Source organism: Macrobrachium rosenbergii, chromosome 20, assembly GCF_040412425.1.
Source record: "Macrobrachium rosenbergii isolate ZJJX-2024 chromosome 20, ASM4041242v1, whole genome shotgun sequence".
In the NCBI taxonomy this organism is placed as follows: Eukaryota; Metazoa; Arthropoda; class Malacostraca; order Decapoda; family Palaemonidae; genus Macrobrachium; species Macrobrachium rosenbergii.
This window is the reverse complement of record NC_089760.1, coordinates 11,414,638-11,435,596: the sequence shown is the minus strand read 5'-3', so window position 1 is coordinate 11,435,596 and position 20,959 is coordinate 11,414,638. Positions and strand designations below refer to the sequence as shown.

The window sequence follows — 20,959 nt, the reverse complement described above, 5'->3', positions numbered from 1 at the left end:
GGTAAAATTCGCTCCATATGCTATTATATGGGATATGCCAAGCCGTGAAAACTTCCCCTGACGAGGGACATAGGAAAAGACGTTTTGGATCCTTTAGAAGGACAAGACGTAACTGGTAAACAGTCTTTTTTGTTTAAGTAAATATGAAATATATATTTACTGCCAATAATGCCTGAGAGCAAAACCCTTATTATATAAAATATAAAAAAATGATATTTCATAAAAGATGGTTATGCTTTTGGTGCTGTTAATCTTGCCTATCTGGAAGTAATGAAACTCTTTACATTCAGTGCATCAACATAGATTTAAGGCTCTGACTAAAATGCTGAATGAGTTGAAATTCGACTTCAATCTAACAACGTGACAATATCAAACATACATGGCTGGCGCAGTGCAAGATGAGAAAGTAATTCCTTTGCTCTTAGTCAGTCCTTGTATTCAGGCCATGTTCGGAGTTGCTAAAAGGGAGCTCTGGGTTGATTTAATCTATCAATCGATAACATTACTGGCTATGAAAACATGGAGGCAATATTTTCCCAATACCTTTTTTCATCACTTTTTACAAACATTTTAGAAGCGGACAATCATCCACTAGTGACCACCCACAAAGTTATTAATATTTCGAATTCATAACTCACGATTTTATAGTAAGTCATTATCAAAATTCCTCTGTAAGTTATTGCACTGGGAGAATAAAGTACATCGCACATGAAAAAAATCCTCTCCGACAGAAAACTCACTGCATTAACAAAAGCAATCCTGTAAAGAGAACAAGACTTCAGTAAGTTGCAACTATGTCGAAAAACTAGTCAAAAACATTTTGAAAGAAATTTTCTGTTCTCAATTTAGAAAACGTAAAACTCCAGAATTTCAGTAAGTTGTAGCTATGTAGAAAGTATAGTAAAAAAAGATTTTGAAAGAAAGTTTCTTTTTACATTTTAGAAAACGCAAACCCTCGAATGTCAGATCACTGGTGTGAGATGAATGCAGATGGAGAACACAGTGAACTGTTACTTGTGCTGGATCCATCCGCCTTATCCCTCCCGATCGCTCGTCTGTATCTCCTCTCAGTTTGGAAGCTCTGACTCTGTCTTTCCTATTCAGGGGGAGAAGTCATTTCTCTTAATCCACATCGGAGACTCGCGGCTGAAAGGCACTAATGACAATAAATGAAGATATCGCCGTCTCTCCTCAGCGGAGCATTAATTCGGTGCATGTGGATATGTGTAAATTTTAAACGTCTTTGTTACCAATTCTAACGTATCATTCGGTATTCAGTCGTATATCTTCATATTTGTCGCTCAGTCCAATAAGAAAAGCTTTGTAAAATTTATTTTGCGAAGGAAATTTTAAAAAAAAAAAAATTATGAAAAGTGTTTCTAAAATGCTTGCAATTCCAAATCACTAATCTGAATGTAAGTTTATTCGTATATCTTTTAAACATCTACTTCAGAACCATCTTCGATAAAAACCAAATTAATTCTCAGCTTTATGTGATAATATGCATTGTTGATAATATAACAGAAATGTCTTCCTTTGCTGGTTATCTTTTGAATTAAACAGTGAACAGCCTCCAGGCTATCGAAAAAAATGAGAGAACTTAAAAATATTACTAATCACTTCCTTTTGATTGTAATTCATTTATATATATATATATATATATATATATATATATATATATATATATATATATATATATATATATGTGTGTGTGTGTGTGTGTGTGTGTGTGTGTGTATTTAGTTATTAAATATGTTATGATTTACTTTTATACAAATTTTGTCAACGTATATCTTTTGTTTTCGATTTTTATATAAGTAAAAATTCAAACATGCATAGAAACATAAAAACTAAATCAGTTTAGGTTAATCATATCGGTATATTTAGCTTAAGTGTACATGATTAGCATATAAAGACGACCAGAAGAACCTGAAAGGGCGTCTTTCATCTAGAAACTCATTCTTTGAATAGAAATAAGAAAATCCTTATAATGGGACTCTTCTTCTAATTGGCCTACTATTACAGTTCACAGAGATTAGTTTTGTCGCCTAGAAAAGATAAACAGTCGACTGGTATGGAATAATGATCATAGTTTTTAAAGCATCTCCATATTATATCCAATCCTAGGTAAAGTAGGAAAAATATGGAAGAAAAGTTAATTCCAAAGATTACTCTCGATTTTGAAAGGCGTATTGGAAACCAAATCGACACCCAAAGTAAATTGCATTCGATCATCTCCTGCGCAATCCAGTCTCCTTTCCATCCAAACATTCACGTAATCTGGGTGATTGTGGGATTGAGTGAAGAGCTCAAAGGATTAACCCATTAGAAGTGCAGGCAACCGAATTTACACGCATACGGAGGTTGAACCGGGTAACAAAAGACACAGTATATCCTATTATGATTTTTTTCTACTTTCACGTTGGGTGTGGTGGGAAGGGGGGTGTGGGAAATAAGGAAATGTGGTGATTTAACGTTGCGAGAATCTTTTAGATTAAGAGAAATGAAACGCCAAGGCGCCTTTAATCTTCGCCCAGTGCGGTACGTAGCCATGGCATTCAATTAGGCCACACAAAGGCAAGGTTTCGCTTGTGGAAGGCATCTTGCTTGCAGTTTTAATCAAAGAAATTTTTCACGTGGATATGTGTTTGTCTGTGGCAGACATGTTTGTTTGTATACAAAAATATCCTTATTATTGCATAAAAATCGCTCACGATCACAAGGTTATCAAAATCGTCTCTTTTCTGAAAGATTCAAGATCGATCCAACGTGAGAGGAAAGATTCGATCCCTTTCCTTATTCATGGCGCCTCTATTGCCCTGAACACTGGATTATGCACTCACTGGTGAGGGGTATGTGCTAACATCCTCGTCCCAAAAAAAGGCTCAGGAGCCATTCCCGTAAGATTTCATAATGGTCTATGCAAAAATATTAAGATAAAGTTCTACGCACTCTGGTTACTTAGTTTTTTTTTTTTTTTTTTTTTTTAGTTTTCTGTAAAAGAAAACTGTTGTGCCGGCTTTGTCTGTCCGTCCGCACTTTTCTGTCCGCCCTCAGATCTAAAAAAAATACTGAGGCTAGAGGGCTGCAAATTGGTATGTTGATCATCCACCCTCCAATCATCAAACATACCAAATTGCAGCCCCCTAGCTTCTGTAGTTTTTTTTTTTATATATATAATTAAGGTTAAAGTTAGTCTTAAACGTAATTCTGGCAACGATATAGGACAGGCCACCACCGTGCCGTGGTTAAATTTTCTTGGGCCGCTGCTCATACAGCATTATACCGAGACCACCGAAAGATAGATCCATTCTCGGTGGCCTTGATTATATGATGTATAGAAAACTCGAGTGCGCTGGAGAAACTTCGGCGCAATTTTTACTTGAATTTACCGAATTCAGCTTCAAAGACGACTAGACAGTGACACTACCAGACTGGAATTTTACACCTATTGAAAGTAATAAGCGACCTGCTACGTGGTGGTTAGCCTCTCTATTCTCTTTATTTCATGTACTATCATTGTTTTATGTTTAAATTATTTTCTTTGTATTATACGGCAGAGACTTGTATGGTTCAAGAACGAGACTAGATTAACTGTCTTATCAAACTGCGTTAAAGGAAAGTCACATATCAAAAAATTAAAGAAAGAAGTTGAACAAGTAACTGAAACATTTTCGCTTAGAATATTGAGTGAAACAATTAAATAACATCGGTATAGATGGTGAGTTTCTGAGAGATTTTAAAATTCTTTATAATGGAAGTAAAACGTTCGTGGTATAAGTGGCGGGAAGAGTGACTGTCATAATGTAAAACTATGAAGACAGATAGTTGTTGTGAGCGATTAAAAGTTCTGCAAATAGAGCAACGTATTTTAGAATATGCATTTTTCTCAACCTCATTCATCTTTCCAACGAACCCTACAAGTCAAAGTAATTCCTTCAAAAAATATTTTAGAATGTATATCCAAATTTTTTCTCTCTCTCTCTCTTTGTTTTATATATATATCTTCTTCTTCTCTCTCTTTTTATTCATTTTTGATATATATGCCTTCTTTTGAAGGACTTTTATATATATATATATATATATATACCAGACCCAACGCCCTTTCTTATATATGAGATGTTTGTTATGTTTTTATATATTTATATATCCATTTGTGTGTGTGTGTGTGATAGCAAAGTGTTTTATATATTTATGTATGTATGTATGTATGCATGCATATACATATATGAGAACATATAAAAATAAATAAGTGGTCATCATCACATACATATAATAATGGTATAAAAATGAACGTTAAAGGAAGATCACAAGAAGAAGTATATAAGAGTGGATGAACCATAAGGGCAGTAAAACCTTCATTACATTAACCGATTCGTACACCTACAGAGAAGGTTCACCAACAGATAATTGAACCACCTATATAAACTGCGCCTTTCTCCCCAATCTCGCGCGCACTCATGCACATCTTGGATAGGAAGGCCAGTGATGTCTACACCCACTTCATCCCATACATGCAGCCATTGTTGGGGCCTTCCTGACCCTTCTTAGCACTTCTAAATTACACACTCGTTTCACCAACGTTTCACCTATGGTAGCCCTTTTACTACTTTTAAGTATCGCCATATTTATTACTCTGTCCATTCTCATGTTACGCGTACTGTTAAAACCGTTTTCTCATCAGGGTCAACATTTATTCATTATCCAAATATAACATATTTATTTCACTTTCGTAAAGTTCTGCTGGATTACAATACCTTCATAAATTCCCACCATACATCCACAGAATAAGCGTCGCTATCCACAATAGTTTTATACACACCTTGACAGTGTTCTTGTTTTACCTATTCTATTTTCCACTTCTTGTCTCCTCCTCCTGTCATTCGTTATAATACCCATGATATTACCGTTCTTCCACCATCAATATTAACATTCACTGTCCCATTTTCCTCGATTGTATTTACACATATAACTTTACTCGTGTTCACATTTACTCCCATGACAGGTTAATAAGGGAGATAATCAAAGGTTCTGTAATTTGCAGGCAGCATAGGTATTGCCAAGGCATCTTTGTCAGTTAGGAAATGTGTAGACAGGTTGAATCAGTAACTAGAGCAAGACATGCTCAATTATCTGTTCTGCTGCCTCTCTTGTTTCTCTTTCTCCTTTACAATCCAGCAAGTGAATAAGGACTATAATCACTAAAACATCGAGTTCGATGGAGACCATCGAAACACAACACCCAGATTTCGAAGAATTTTAGAATGGGCAAATGTCCAGCAACCTGAAACATTGTTATGAATAGTATAATCATTGTTAAAGATGCCGAGTTTGATATTTAATCTTTAATGTTTATCTCCATTACTCTACAACCGGATCTGTATGCAAATTCAGTATTTTAGTGAACAGACGATGAATGAAGGCTTTCAAAAGTCCTTTTTTTGTATTTTGGAAATATAGACATCTTTTTGGAATATATATATATATATATATATATATATATATATATATATATATATATATATATATATATACATACATACAATAAAGTTCGTTGATAGTGAATTCCAGGGGACTGTCGTCTGCAATTCGTTTGGGCATCATTCGTTATAAAAGGAGATACTTGAAATGATTGGATTGCCTCCCTTGTTTTGATCAGAATGAAATCCAGACGATAAAGTATCGAGCCTCCTAAGTGTATCAAGATTTCTAATACATTTCAATAAAAGTAATTGTTAGTTTAAGAATTGGATATGTATTTTAATGTTTATAACAAAATTAAAGTTATGTTTGTAGTTATTTCTTTATTTAAAATCTTTAAATGAGATTAAGTTGATACACAATGTACACAGTGTCCGAGATACCGTAAGTGTAATACGTGTACATGCGAATTTTATTACGCTTCTAGTGGTTGTGTATTGAACGTAATCTGTTGACGTAGTTTTCACTTGGAATAATAAGAAAGTAACACAGCATATTAATTTAAAATATTTTAATTATGCATTACATAAAAACTATAAAAAGTCATAAGCAAATAGCAAACAGCTTATGAATTAAGCACTATTGTACCGCAAAAAACATGCATTTCTTGCGACAAAAATTTTTCGTAGCCGACAAGACAAAATTAAGAATGAAGTAATAACAGTTCACTGGGATAAAAGGGGTTTGATGCTTGTTTAACAATCAAGTTATCAGTTCGCTTCAACAGGTATTTTTTTAACAATAAAACTGTCACAAAGACGTACAAAATAGTTCGTTATATACCTGATTTCGTAATAAAGAACTCGTTACATACCTGCAATTTTAAGTTCATTTATTTGAAGTGGGACTGAGGATTTCGCTTTCATTCGTTATAACCCTGAATTCATTACAAGCCTGTACGTTATAAACGAACTTTAGTGTATAAATGTATGTATGTATTGAAAATCAACAGAACAAAACTGAATACTTAAGTTTCAAAGAAGATTGGGACTCCGAGACTAGTATGGAAGGGACAAGACTGAATAGGGCAGACAAATTTAGATATCATGTTTCAGTAGTAGCTGTCGATGCAAATTTGGAGACAGAATTAAAACACAGAGTGCAAGCTGGGTTGAAAATTTGGAGAAAGATGTCAGGTGTTTTGTTGACCGCGCAGTCAGTATATAGGTTAAAGGAAGAGTTTACAGCATGAGACAGTAGTGAGATCTGCACTGATATACGGAACTGAAACATGGCCAGTAAAGAAAGGATAAGAGAAGAAATTGGACGTGGTAGAGTTGAAAATGCTTAGTTGGACGCGTGGAGTGACAAAATTGGATAGGATCAAGAATGAAAGAATAAGAGGAACTACAACAGTGGTAAAACTTCCGATGTAGGAAAGAAGGCTGCAATGGTATGAACATGTGATGAGAAGGGAGGAGGCATATGCGGATAGGAGAGTGTTGCAGATGGAATTACCGGTTGGAGAGTGAGAGGAAAACGAAGGGAATGTGAATATTTGTTGTCACGAGATCTCAGAATAAAAAAAATCGACCCCCCATGGAAGTGGGAGAAGATGCACAGAACGAATCTATATATATACACATTATTATATATATATACACACACACACACATATATATTTATATATATATATTATATATATATATATATATATATATATATATATATATATATATATATATATATATATATATATATATATATATATATATATATATGTGTGTGTGTGTACACACACACACACACATGTATACACATATATACTATATATATATATATATACATACATACATACATACATACATACACATGCATATATACATACGCATATACATACATGTATACACACGTGAAATAGAAGATATAAACCATTTTTTATTTTAGATTTCTCAACTTTTGCAATGCATTGTTAAACTAAACATACTGCAGTGTTTTCGGAATAATAATCACCCCCGATGCAAATTCATTAGTATAATCTCTTGCAGCAGAATACGATTTTTCTTACTCTAATAAATTTTCTGTAGTTGTTCATAGATATTACGTTATATATACCAAAATAAAAAAATTAAGTTACCTTTTCAAATTTATTTGTTACTATTCCATTTTCACAGAAAGAATCACTATAAGTACTTTTAGTACTTGTTTAGCTGTAAATTAGGTAACTTGGAAATGTTGATTTTGAAATGAATTATTCGATAATTTTTTTTACTAAGTTTGACATATAGATAAAAAAAAGTTTGATGTAAACTTATTAATGAGCGTTAGTGAAACATATCGCATAATATTATTGATGTCAACCGCAAATATAAAAAAATTCTAAAGAGGAAGATGATTGCATAATTTGGGCATGATATTGCCATCAAAGATGGCCCTTTTTGATCAACTGACAACTGTTCCTCAAGGGTTTTCAGTAATAAATACCCTTTCAAAAGCAAATTAAAACTTTTGATAGCTAGGTTTAGAGTTGGTATGGATCTGAAGAGAGTTTACTTACCGCACAGGTAATACGGAATAATGTTGTACCAAATCGTAATAGATACAAGAAATTCGTCAATCTAAGAAAATATAAACTGCGTTGTAATTAATCTTAATCTTACAAACAACCAAGACAAATTACAAGAGTTCTTCTTATATATTATATACAAATCATATTCCAGGTCTATGACCATGTTCGTCATTCTATGCTTTCAAATCAAAAGTTTCAAAATAAAATGTTTGTTTAAATGAACAAATTGTAAGATAGCAGAGAAAGAGAAATGGAAGGGACCGAGGGCTAATCGAAGAGGTAAAGCACCAACAAGGTAGAAATATGAATAAATCCGTTTTCATTGAAATCTATGCTGCTTTTTCCTTATTCCATATCATGTGTACAATTAGGACAAGGGTTAGCCGTCGGGGTTGGCACATAAAGACAAGCAGCCTTCTCTTGAGTCATTTACGGTTGTCATACATCCTAATCCATTCTATTTATCTACCAGTGTAAAAAATAAAAAAGCATATTCTTTGATGTGGGGAAAACACAAGTCAGCCTTTTCACCGATATTGTTGCGCGTGGTTCATCCCGAGCATTGTTTTCGACGCTATATATAATTTCAGGTTATTCTAGCTGCACGCATCTCTCCAAAGCCTTATGTTTGATAAGTAAACACCGGGATTCGCTGGAGATCTCCAACTTGCTGCCGTTGGATAACAGGATATGCCGCGCATTCATTTCTGAATTGCTGTGAACTCGCATGCAAATGTTGCAGTCATGAATGGGTGATGATGAAGCCCGTGCATGGTCGCCCATTTATGGGACATTTCCTCGCATTCTCATCTTGGGAACGCCCTCTGAGGTCGTCGCTAGTTTTGTGAAGGCTGCGTTCAAACGATGCAAGGAATGAGAAATAAGGAGAGAGTAAAGAAGCGTCGGGTTAATTGAATTAAGGAATGCCTGAGTTGAATTTTGAAATTTTTTGCGTTTACTTCCCAGTGAAACAAAAGACACCCTCTGTTGTAGAATGCCAATCTACTCTCCCCTGCATGTACACAGAGAGAAAGCCAAAAGCATTTGCATGGTAATTCCTGCATTCAGGGCCACGAATGTCCTCTAAAATGGGTTTATTATTTTTGGTGAAGCCTTGCTTTTCTCCACTTCTCATTGACTTATCGGAGAAATTAAATTTGCTTATTTTAAGATATTGGAAATAAAATAGGATTATAATTTCCTCATTTACCATCACAGACAGCATTTAAGGTTAATGCATTTACAGAGCCTGTTTTTGGACAAAATTATCAAGAGGTCATTTGGTGGTAATTCTTTTCAATAAATATATTATTTGAACTCATGAACATTTGCTTTTTTATGTATATTCAACTATTAAGGCATTTGTATAATACAAATGAAACTAGAACAGCTTAGATTACCCTCAAATAGTTTATGAAAAGAGGAAACATCAAGTTTTCCACATTTACAAGTTCTTGACGGATCTTTCTTAATTTCTGTTGAAAATAGTGAAACAGTAACTCGAAAATATAGAGATGTAATTAAAAAGAGAAATAAGTGAACTTTTATACAAATAAAGGCTATTAGTAAATGCAACCCAAAATTAAAAAAAAATATCTTCAAGTTTGTTTTTAACGCGGTTTTAATAAGCAATTGATGCAAAAGAAGAAATATTCTGTGATCAAACTTGCTGGCTGGCACAAAAATATTGTAATTCTCTAAACTTTATTTTACTCAAAAGCGCTTCAGCTTTTTTTTTTTTATGTTTTCTAATCATAAGAAGCTTTTAATTTACCATATATTTTAAGAGGTATCCCTTCATTTTCACCAGATAATAACACGGGAGCCGCAAGATACAGAGCGAAGGTCTAGAATATCAAACTATCATCTATAAAAGAATGAGAAACAAAACTTGAAGGAGCTATTTTTTAATAAAAAGAATAGTGAAAATATTAGAAATATATGCACACTATAATGTACTGGCCATTCTTGATCTGCCTCATTCGCTAGTAATTTCAAACGTTTCATAGCGATTAGTCCGTAGGAGTGTCACTTAACCTTCCAAACAAACCCGGCCCTCTGTAGCGTGTCCGAGGAACATGTAATTCAAAACCATTCCTAAAAAGAAGTCTCCTGGCAGTCCCAAGTAAGGTAACGGCGCACAAAACTACTTTCTTAACACGCTCAGTCCCAACTTAGGGTCTGGCCCTAAAAAGTTCTTTCCGACGAACATAGTAGAGATTGCGTCTGCGAAAAAAATAAACCTCATCATAAAGGAAATTTATTACTGTACATTTTACAGTTCCTAATTTTTCTTTTAGGAAAAAAGCATTGGTATTAGTGGGGAGGAAGCGGCTTTGGGCACATTTCCTAAAAAATTCATCGTTCCTATCCCCGGAAAACTTAAGGACTGAATTAAGAATCTGGTGGTTGGTTAACCGAGGTGAGACGCAGGCAGTATAGGAAAGGCGTAGGACTAGTAACCACATTTCAAAAATGACTAGGAATCGAAGTTTTAGCGAGCTCCCACTTCCCTCCAGTGATAAAATATGTATATATATATATATATATATATATATATATATATATATATATATATATATATATATATATATATATATATATATATATATATTATATGTGTGTGTGTGTGTGTACGCTTAGGCTCAAGTGCAAGTGTTACCTTATGTGTGAGCATTTTTTCAGTGGATGCACATGGTGACACAAATGTTACCAACGTTTACATTTTCTGAATTATTAACTTATTAATTAGTAGGCTAATGTTAGTTGGTTATAGTAGGGAGATGGAGAAGAACATGAGCTAGCAATTTAATCTAAAACAAATGACTGAGAATAAGACATATGATTTTACTTAGTACTATAACATAAAATGATGTCTAAACCTTTTGGTCATGTATATATATATATATATATATATATATATATATATATATATATATATATATATATATATATATATATATATATATATATATATATATAATAATTAAAAGTTTTAATACCTAACGTCACAGACTTTACTCATCATGGAGAAGGTTTATTTCGTGATAGGTATCAGATAAATTTGCAAAATGGAAATGCTTCCGTCTTTGTAGTAACATTGTATCGATACCGCTATCTGTTATTAAAAATCGTACAAGACAAGGTTAATAATTACTAATATCTGCATACTTCCATAAGATATTTATTCGCTTCTTACTTGTAACAGTTCATATTATTTCTTCCTCCTGCCCAGAACAAATCATTCTCTACTAGGCTAAATATAAAAATTGCAGATAAATGGAAAATTCCACGGTAACTCGAATAATTGGCTTCATTAAAATTCATACCTTTTACTGAGTTATAGTCTTCAACCTTCTCCATAAAATTTTACGGGTTGCCTTTCATTGCTTCTTAATGATCTAAGACTGTCGAATTATCTTCTTAGTTGGCTCCTCTTTACCAGTATCAGAAGTCTGGCTCGGTGCCAGCTTTTCGCTATCGCCATTGCTCTCAGACGATATCGAGATGGTCCGTTCGGTTTTAATATTTTTCGTTCTAACGCATAAGCACCTGTAAAGAGAATTTAACGATTTAGGATAACAGTTGCGTACTATTTTTGAACGTAAGTATTCGACTTGAAAGGGTACCTGGTCAATCATTCTTAACAAAAATCATTCCTTATGTCGTTCCCTGGTAATTTAAAAATAGGTTACGGGGTAGCGGTTCCATTTGGCCCTGTATCAGTTCCTAAATCATCTTTTCTTTAGCAGTCTCCAATTCCCCTTTCCAGTCTCCCTGTCGGGGATAGTGCCGTCAGTGCACCTCACGTGTTGCACCGTAAACATTACTAAAGGTTGTTTGCAGCATCCAAGCGTCTCCTAGCTGCAACAGCGTTTTAGTCTTTTAATTTACCTCCGTACCCGTTCCCTTTCTTCCTTCTTGCTTACCAATCACTCCAACTCCCTGTTTTCACTGGCTGGAAGTGCCCCAGTGCTTAACCTCAGAGCCTAATTTTCATAAATCATTTTTCCAGGCTGATTTGGCATCAGCAATCCGGTCCCATGTAGAGAGAACCCCAATTTGCATTATTGTACATAAATAGGATAGTATTGCAACAATAACCATAATATTACAGAAAGTAATGTTACCTGACACTTAAGTTCACAGTCCCCGCATTAGAAATTTAGCCTTCAGTGTCCACGACTAATGCCGCGGGAGTCCAGGATGGAAATATTTATTCCAAACATTCGACGTAGTCATAGTTTAACTCGACTCACCTGTAAGGCCGAGAACGAAATTTTGCAACCAATGTAAACGAAAGGCAAAGAAAACTGATGCTCACCAATTACCCTGAAAATTTCGCCTTTGAACTCAGACAACAGTCGCGCTCTTAATAGCGAGGAAAAAATGATTTTCTGTTATTTCTCCGGCTATAGTGGGAGATGGACGAGTATTGATTTTAATATACCGCTCGTGGTTATTTTCCTTTTACATATTTCTTCATAAGTTAATAGTCGCAGTGCATATTCATGTTAGCTATTACTAACGATAAAATGTTAAATATATAAGTAATTCTTCACGAATATAATAATGATAAAGCTAGAATGATGGAAAGTATAATGATATTTAACTTGCATCCTTGATACTATTACTACTACTACTGCTACCTCTACTACTACTGCTACTGGTGCTGCTGCTGCGGCTACTACTACTACTACTACAATAATAATAATACTAAAAATAATCTTATTATTCGACAGAATCCGTTGTAGCATAATAAATTATCTACTGTAACTGGATGACTCAAATAAATAATTTTTAGTTAAGAAACACTAATACGGTAACAGAAAAGAGTTATTTTTAAAGTCAAATTACATTATCAAACACGGGATGACCTGGAAATACTTGAATTGTACATAGGGTGTTACTCAATTCGTTAACAAAGAAAAAAAAGGCCCTCTAAGATGTTAAAAGTAACCAGAAATTGCACTTGCAGGAATCTCATGACCTGCTGGGTGTCTTCTAATCCAAGATATTAAGTAATCAACATATTATTTATAATTTTATCACGGAAAACATTTAACGTGAGGTTAACTGAAAAAGGGATTTATAGGTCATCGAAGAAAATTTAAACCATTAAATCTGACACGTGTAAACGTATACTAAATTACAGGTTAGGAGGATCATTCCACAATTTGGTCACAAGAAGTTTAAACTTCTGGAAGGCCGATTGGCAATGAACTTAACACACCACAAGAGGCAAGATTGTCAGAATTAATTGCATATCTAGTCCTGCTTGGTTGATGGCAAAGGATGATAGGGATCATGGAAAACTTATGCAAAATGCACAGTGACTTAATTGAACATCGGTGTCAGTTAATAAGATCAAGATGAGAAAATGATTTAACAGAGTACCCTCCTGAGGACCAAACAAGAGAACATTATTCATACCTTTTAAGAATGAGGTAACTGAAACATTTACTCAGGATAAACGGGTCTGCAGAAATCTCGAAAGTCTTTTTAAGGCAGTTGTGGTGGAGGAAGAACGGACATGTTTTTCAATAGCGAATTTTCGGTGATGAATGGCACCTAAGATTTTATGAGATGCGGCAGAGGTGACGTTGCTTGTGGTCCAGTGTCTTAGACCTGGTAACAATCATACTTTGAGTTTTATAAGTGTTTAACTACACCTGCCATAATTTTAGCTAAACTCTGTCAAGAGTGTATACATGTATACACACATATATATATGTGTGGGTGTGTATACGTACATTAATTTGTATGTACATTATGTGTACTTTCCTTTGACTAATAATACGCAATTTTCATCGTATCATTCTCAGAATATATTCATGCCTCTCAGTGGAATATCAACAGGCTCCTCGTCCATTCACAATGAATTTGACCTTAATCTATATAACGAGTTGGACTCCTAAAACTCTATCAGGAAGGACATAAAAGTTGTCATTCTAGGTAGTCCAGAGGGATCATTCAATCGTAATCAAAACTCTCTTTGCTAATGTACAAAAAGCTTTATGCATGACATAATCTCTGGGTCATTATTTTCAAGAGAAACCCACATCAACTGGTTCAAGAGCTGTTCACAGCAGAAGCATAAACATTTAGATGACACATCCGAATGCATCAGATGATAACCTCTCTCTCGCGTTTGATATTCCTGTTGCTTTATTTTTTTTCCTACCCTTACTAACACTGATGTGTCTGATATTCCAAGCGTACATTATTATTTAAGTTCATGGTAAGATACAGAAAACCCAACCTACCATAATAATAATAATAATAATAATAATAATAATAATAATAATAATAATAATAATAATAATAGCCTACGATAATAAATAATATTCTTCAAGGCGTAGGATGTTAATTCAAGGATCGTTGCTACTGGCCTAGTAATAATTAAACCTTAATCTTGATTGTCTCTGATATAGGGCATTTTCCTCTTTCATATATCAGTTTTCATCTTTGATTAAACACAGCGAAGGGAATTTAATCATTGTTAGTCTTTTCATAGTACAATTTTTCTGTACTGAGATTTATGAATGAAAATACAGTGATGTACAAACGTTGAAAATATAATGCTAGAAATATATGCAATAAACCCAGTTGGTTTTTAGGACACTTATTTCTAAAGAATATTTTCTATAGCTGTGAGGTGCCGAGTTGCTGAACAGCAATCTTTAGCCTGTTAACCTATGTATTCAATTTTCAAGTAGTTATTATAAAGAAATTAAAGGGATTTGTGTGTCGCCGCTAATAAATCTAATTATACTTGCAGGAAAGCAAAATCATTAACCTTTAGATTCATACTTTACACTTAAAGAGATTTGTAATACATTAATTCGAACATTTATGGTCTGTATTCGCTTCGGGATTAGGTAACCAGAATTTTCTTTTCGACATTAGGCATTGGTAGTAATATTTTTTCACTTATACTTAGCTTTTGACAGCTTGCTTTCATTACTAACAAGGGAGCTACTTAACTTTCTTATGTAACACTTGATTTTTATTAATTATAGTGAATGGAATTCACCTGATTACTTATATTTGCACACGTGCGATTTTTGCTTCTGTATATTTAGATGGTATTTGAGTTCTTAATCTGCTTTGTGGTTCATATAGAAATTTATTTTATTTTCGTACGACAGTCCAATTAGAAACTTTCAAGCATTAACTTTGATTGAAATCATTGTCTTTTTAAATGGTCCTATAAACGAGAAAAAAGAATGAATTCTTTATCAGTGGGAGACCTTGTTTAACAGAACTGAAGGATTTCGATTTTCTTTTGGGGGGGTGGGGGTTATTTTGTTGTGTTCCAAGTCTCTGTTCTTATGTGGGTATCTGTAATGGCGCGCACAAAATAAATTAATAAATATGAATAAATAGCAGGTTTAACTGGCTTGCGCTTGATGGATATTAAAAAACCTTCGCAGTTTAAAAAAGTTTAGTGAATTAGATAACTGTTGATAATCATTTTCCATATTTTTCAAAATTGGTGTCCGAGGCTCTTTTGCCAGAATTCAAAACACCTTGTCGCTTCATTTTCCTAAATTACCTTAACTTTTCCAGACATATGGAAAATGATCAATGCAATGCTATTGCTTTATCGTCAATCATTCTTCCTCCATTGTAATATAAGGTTTCTGAGAGCCTGGGTTTTAAATACCGAGGTCAGCACCTTGGATCATTCAACCTTTTTGTCACAAAAGGCATTTATGCATTAAACATAGATGAGACTTTGGTGCCCTTTTAGATGCTGCATTTGACATAGGGAACCATGAGAGTCTTTTATATGTAAAATGTAATTTATATGTTTATGGATGCAAACAAGCTCTCACTCTTAGCTTTTTAAAAATGATAGGCAACTCGGTCATTTATAGATAATTCCCTGGTGATAATTGGTTGATTTTCTGGGTTCCTCTTTGTTTTTACTTTTGATGGGCATCATGCTTAAAAACTTAAGCAGCAGAATGTCCTGGGAACCAGAGAGATTTATTAGTTATTTATTCGCACAGATGGGAAATTATTTTTGTTTTAATTCTTGACAGAGATCTAGAATGGATTTATAAACTACTTAATGATAGCAGTATGAGGCTGAACTCAAGGAGAAAATATTTTTTGATTAACCAGTATCATGATGTACTCCCTTTCCATGATTTATTTAGCAAAGGAAACATTGTACTTAGTGATTCTGGATAGTTAACAGTACTTTGTGGTACCTTTGAGAATAAAAATTCTTTTCACAGCATGAAAGAAATTCACTACTTAATGCTTCGAGAAAACTGTTTGAAAGCCTCCCAGAATTTAATGCCACCTGTTTAAGAGCGTATATAAGTTATGATTTAGACTATAAAAAAAAAAAAAAAAAAAAAACATGTCAATTTTGGTCATCTTCCATAACGTCTGTATTAATGGGGAACTTTGCAGGGAATCAGGGTCATAATTTTCTATGCGATATTTTACTCTTTTTTTGTCTCTCTTATATGCACATTGCAGGGTAATGGCTTTCAGTGAATGTTTTTCATCTTAATAACAAAAACAACAACAATAATAATATAATAATAATAATATGCAATCGATGATAACTTGATAAACTGAAAACTCTCTCTCTCTCTCTCTCTCTCTCTCTCTCTCTCTCTCTCTCTCTCTCTCTCTCTCTCTCTCTCTCTCTGTCCTTTCATTATACAGAACAAAATCCCTAGCGTACTGACTATCTTCTGATCCCCTGAAATTTGTCTATCATTTTTGAAACAGAGGTCGGATTAGGGTAATATCCCTAAAAGAAAACAAAAGTCAAAGACACCCAACACCAAATAAACGAAAACCTCTCTTGTGTAAATGAAAACAGAGTAAAAGCAAAAGACCGACTTAGAAAGAAAGCGGTGATGGAAATGACATGTTATTTGGCAGCAAGTAAATAAAACCCAGTCAACGGAGCTATGTAAAGGGCAAAGCTATTTTGGCATAACATTCACAAAGCTTTTCTCCTTTGAGGCGAAAGTCATTGTTTTTCGTCAACGTCTTGAGGAAGAAGAAGAAGAAGAAGAAGAAAAAGAAGAAGAAGTATAAGAATAAAAGAAGTCAAGCGAGGTGAGGACCCGAAGGAGGACGAAGAACAAGAGGAAGAAGAGGAAGGGGAGAGGAGGGGCCAAGAAGAAGAAGAAGTAGAAGAAAAAAATAAGACGATGAGGAGTTAGAAGGAGAAGAAGATGAAGAAGAAGAAGAAGAGGAAGAAGGAGAAGAAGAGTAAAAATAAAAGAAGTCAAGCGAGAGGAGGACACGAAGGAGGACGATGAACAAGAGGAAGAAGAGAGAGATGGGGAGGGGAAGGTGGGAAGGGGGTTAGAAAGCTGGTGAGTGGGGAAGGGGAAAGGAAGATTGGAAAGAGGACAGGTGGAAGGTTTCGTAACTGCGGCTTTAAGATCCGTTTGTGGGAGGTGGGAACGGCGAGAGAAATCAGCGAACAATGGGCCCCTGTCAGACATCTCTAATTATGTGCTCCCTCAGGGTTTGATAGGAGGCAGAAAAAGACCGGCAAAATAAGTTCCCAGGAACGTGCCGGTTCGCAAGGCTATGGTACTGCAAATTTCCCTCTTAAGATATTTTTGAGGTTTTCTTTCAATAGTAATTCAGAAGTTGATTGTTTTTTAATTTATGGATTGCATTAGCAGACATTAGCATTTTCAATTCCAAATATTTCCCGTTTAAAGCCAATTAATTTACTTACTTTTTTTAGTCATATACAGTTCACAGACAAAACTATCAGACAATGATCAGTGATAAGAATACGAAATATTATTATTATTTATTATTATTATTATTATTATTATTATTATTATTATTATTATTATAAAAAATAAAAACATTTATTATTATTATTATTATTATTATTATTATTATTATTATTATTATTATTATTATTATTATTATGCACATCTTTATATAAAAAATTTATAAACCAAAACCTTACTAATCTGGCCTCCAAAGAGTAAAGTCACATTAAACTAAATAATTGAACTTTAAACCATGTGTAAAAAACATGGAAAATATACACATATGAGTAGGTAAATATGTATACGTAAAAGCGTTGCGTATTTTATTAAACTTAGAAGCATCTATTCACCACCATTACCGGAAAGACATAGTGGGACATCCAACATCGTCCATCGGTGTTTTTCCAGTGCTTTTCATCAAAGGCGTTTTGGTTTTCTTTTTATTCGGTGTACGCCACCAGTAGGTAGAAAAGAGTTATTATACCTGAAGTCACTATTCTGTAGAGAAATACTAATGTAGAAACTCAGTAAACAAACACACACACGCACACACACACACATATAGTCCTGAGTCCTCGTCCGTCGCTGGTTCGACCCCACGGGACGGTGGACTTATTATCAACTAAAAAATTCCCTTCGGTAACACATTGGATATTAAAGGATGATTGTATATGAATCACGGTGATGTGATAAATAGTCATATATATATATATATATATATATATATATATATATATATATATATATATATATATATATATATATATATATATATATATATATATATATAATCCACACGTGTCTTGATGAACAGAGATGATATTTATCCATATAATACATTAATAACTAATATGAACTTTTAAAATTTTTTTATAGTCCGCTTTTTGTATGGTTGAGCATTACAGTAGATGTTATCTCTTTTATACTAGTACTCACTTGACTCTCATAAGAGAGGAGATGACATTTATTGGTCATGTTGATTTCCTTGTATAAATTTAACCATTTTCCTTCAAATGGCATCTTGTACTATCTTATTATTTATTCTTTTTCAGGTTAAATTTAACCATTATACCGGGATATCGACATGTCAGTCAGCCTACAACCAAGCCCCGGATCTTCGATACGCAAGCTTCCTGAACAAATATGGACAATCCTGAAAAAGGTGAGAGGTTACACACACATTATTATATATATATATATATATATATATATATATATATATATATATATATATATATATATATATATATATATATATATATTCACACTTAACAATCAGCTTTCTTGGCGAAGATGAGTTGATATCGATTCTAAATTCAGAACCTTAATTCAACACGCACATGTACAGTAAAGTCGATATCGTGATGGCTCAGTTGTCAAAAGTTACTGTAGATCGTTGTTTCTTTATATTGTGACATCACGGATTTACTTGTTTGTTAAAACTTAAATACGCCGTCGTATAGAATTGGCATTGCCTACGTCCGTGACTGACTAACAGCCACACACATCATATTAGATGAGATGTCACTCACCGATCAGCTTTAAAGCTTTTCGATTTTAAACTTCCCCTATATGACCAGGAAACACCTTCAAGAACTAAGATTATTTTCTTCTTTCTGGGCCTCTGACCAGGTCATTTATGAGAGCGAAGGTACCTGAATGTACAGTGGTACTGACATACCTACAGATTAAGAGTAGCACAAAGCTTAGTTCCATCACCACTGACGATCTGCCTAAGGCCATTTTTTATTTCCTGCTGCCCATCGTTGTTTTATGATCTGAGGTCACAACAACAAAACAAAGAAATCCTGCCTGTTGGTTGTTTTATGGGTTGTACTTGAAGTGTCATGATCAATGAGACCCTTCGACCTATCTTATACCTTCTCTCGTGAATTTAATGGTTCGAGTAGTGGCAGTGCTGATTGTCCTTAGGCCTTCTTTTGGAGATCTTCACATAGTCCTAACTGGAGGAAATTTGCGGGGATGTCAGTTGGCTGGGATATGAGCTAAGAAAAGCAGCAGTCTGACTATTTCGCAGCTACACTTGAAGAAAGTCTATGAGCGATACTATCTAAGGTCAAGAGAGGTGCTCTTAATCCTCTCTGTTTCCTTTGACACAAGACACTGCAAGACCAGACAAGGAAAACCTATGCTATGTCACAATCCCACAATGCCAACAGAGCTTCACAAGCCAGGCTTGTTAAGTAACCAAATTGACACAATTACGGAAGGCAGAGTAAAATGGGATATTTAGGTGATTCATTTAGTGATTTATGAATATTTTGTATCAGTTAAATACAGAACGTTAAATATTCATCTCTATTATTGCTCATACTCTATTTTAGAGGTAAATTCCCATGAAGTTTATTGTTATTACAAGATTAACTTGCATAAATTCATATTATCAGTATTGAGAGGAAAAATAAACACCTGGGGTATGTTAATGTGAGATGGAGTGCCCACTAGTAAAGTGTTGTTCCTTGTGGTGTCAAGATTTGTATCTTATCTAACAGTTAGATTAAAAGAGTGCCTGGATGGATGAGTTGCATGTTTGGACCAACCTGATAATCTGGACATGCGTGAAAAATAGTAACTAGCAACTGGGGTTCTTATAAACAGTTAATTTTGTTGTCACAAAAGAATTGTATTTTCATTTTGCATTCTTCCCCTCTGGTTTAACCCACTTTTTGAAAATAAATAATCATGTAATAGCTAAATATAGTGCATGTGATACTCATACTCTCTTTCAGTTGAAATAGTGTATACCTAAGTCCAAAGGGATAGTAAACTCCATCTCTGGGGACATTTTTTAGAGGGCATTGTTTAGCAAGAGAAATAGTTAAACAGATGTGTTGAGCCCTGAAAGTCATTGTGGAGACAATACCAGGCGAATAAATTCTCGACCTCTGAAGGCGATTGATTTACATTGGCACAAGTGTCGGGGGAGGTGCAACTTGTGCACGTGAGACTAAGCCCAGGTGTTTAGATAAGAGTTAAGCTGTCTATCTAGACATTACTCTACCTTAAGAGGTCGACCTGTATCTGCACTAGACCATACCAGCATACCACCAAAAAAGAGTATATTTACACAAACACACATGTATGGAGATATATATATATATATATATATATATATATATATATATATATATATATATATATATATATATATATATATATGTATACTACCTCT

The 20,959-nt window shown here is 34.1% G+C and overlaps 1 protein-coding gene across 1 annotated transcript in view; it reads left to right on the top strand.

The window, feature by feature from the left end:
- Positions 1-20,959, top strand: part of LOC136849044 (major facilitator superfamily domain-containing protein 6-like) — a 725,072-nt gene that overhangs the window by 331,905 nt on the left and 372,208 nt on the right. Inside the window, exon 7 of the mRNA XM_067121936.1 lies at positions 18,819-18,928. The gene's annotated coding sequence lies outside the window, so the exon portion shown is untranslated. The remainder of the gene's footprint in view (positions 1-18,818; positions 18,929-20,959) is intronic.